The following is a 1,974-nucleotide window of genomic DNA, read 5'->3' as shown; positions in this document are numbered from 1 at the left end:
GATAGACTGCATCCAAGTTTTGGAGGCTATTTTGTAAATGACATCGCCGAAGTTGAGGATCGGTAGGATGGTCAGTTTTACGAGGGTGTGTTTGGCAGCATGAGTGAAGGATGCTTTGTTGTGAAATAGGAAGCCGATTCTAGATTTAATTTTGGATTGGAGATGTTTAATGTGAGTCTGGAAGGAGAGTTTACAGTCTAACCAGACACCTAGGTATTTGTAGTTGTCCACATATTCTAAGTCAGAACCGTCCAGAGTAGTGATGCTGTGCGGGCAGCGATCGGTTGAAAAGCATGCATTTGGTTTAACTTGCATTTAAGAGCAGTTGGAGGCCACGGAAGGAGAGTTGTATGGCATTGAAGCTCGTCTGGAGGTTAGTTAACGCAGTGTCCAAAGAGGGGCCAAAGGTATACAGAATGGTGTCGTCTGTGTAGAGATGGACCAAAGAATCACCAGCAGCATGTCCGACATCATTGATGTATACAGAGAAGAGAGTCGGCCCTAGATTTGAACCCTTTGGCACCCCCATAGAGACTGCCAGAGGTCTGGACAACAAGCCTCCGATTTGACACACTGAACTCTATCAGAGAAGTAGTTGGTGAACCAAGCAAGGCAGTCATTTGAGAAACCAAGGCTGTTGAGCTATATCCTTCCTGTTTGGCCCTGTCCGGGGGTGTCCTCGGATGGGGCCACAGTGGCTCCTGACCCCTCCTGTCTCAGCCTCCAGTATTTATGCTGCAGTAGTTTATGTGTCGGGGGGCCATGTTCTGTTATAATCTCCACCCGGCACAGCCAAAAGAGGACTGGCCACCCCACATAGCCTGGTTCCTCTCTAGGTTTCTTCCTCGGTTTTGACCTTTCTAGGGAGTTTTTCCTAGCCGCCGTGCTTGTACACCTGCATTGCTTGATGTTTGGGGTTTTAGGCTCGGTTTCTGTACAGCACTGTGAGATATCAGCTGATGTACGAAGGGCTATATAAATACATTTGATTTGATTTGATTTGATTCTGCCAATAAGAATGTTGTGATTGACAGAGTCGAAAGCCTTAGCCAGGTCGATGAATACGGCTGCACAGTAATGTCTCTTATCGATGGCGGTTATGATATCGTTTAGGACCTTGAGCGTGGCTGAGGAACACCCATGACCAGCTCTGAAACCAGATTGCATAGCGGAGTGGGGATGCTTTAATAGTGTTATGCCCAGTCCTCAACCCTGATTGGTTTACATTCAAAATACATGTATTTGGAAAAAAGGAGCAAAGTTGTACATTTGCCAAGAATTCTAGAATCTTGGCTAGACAAGGAAGCCTTGAAAAGGGGAGATAATTATTAAGATTACTACTATCTCCGCCCCTATGGAGTGGTAGCACAAGAGCTGATTTCCATACTTTTGGAATACTGTCTTTCTTGATAATGTTTAATAAAACATTTTAGGTTATTGAGCCAACAATGATGGGCGCTGCACACTTAAGCAGCCCGGGATCCAAGTGGTTACCCCCTGTGGATTTATTGTTGTCTATTGCTGGCAAAGCATCCAGGGCTTTTTGTAAATAGCCTAAAAGAAAAGCTTTGACTACAATTTCTCGGATCATTCAGCAAGTGTCCCCTATCAGCATTCAGCCTAATATCATTGTGAATAGGCTTAGAAGTTCTTTCAAAGAGAGCCCGAAATAAAATGGTGATTAAATGCATCACTGATGACATTTGTTCTGTAATGAGGCCAGTGTCTAAATTAATTTGTTGTGGCAGACAGGAGGAAGAAGATCTCTTTAGGAATTTGACAGTTTTCCAAAATGATACACAATGATTCCTCTGTTGCTTAAAATCTTGCCATTCCAGGCCTAAGCCTCTGTTCCTGGCCTTGGCCCAAGCATCATCTATATTATCCCTATTATGAATGACTTCTATAATAATAATAATTTTGGAATGTACCAGGCATTCATCCACCTTTAACCCTTTTTTACGGTAGCTGTAA

The sequence above is a fragment of the Oncorhynchus keta genome, chromosome 26, assembly GCF_023373465.1.
Source record: "Oncorhynchus keta strain PuntledgeMale-10-30-2019 chromosome 26, Oket_V2, whole genome shotgun sequence".
NCBI lineage: Eukaryota > Metazoa > Chordata > Actinopteri > Salmoniformes > Salmonidae > Oncorhynchus > Oncorhynchus keta.
Note: the sequence above shows the minus strand (reverse complement) of the source record.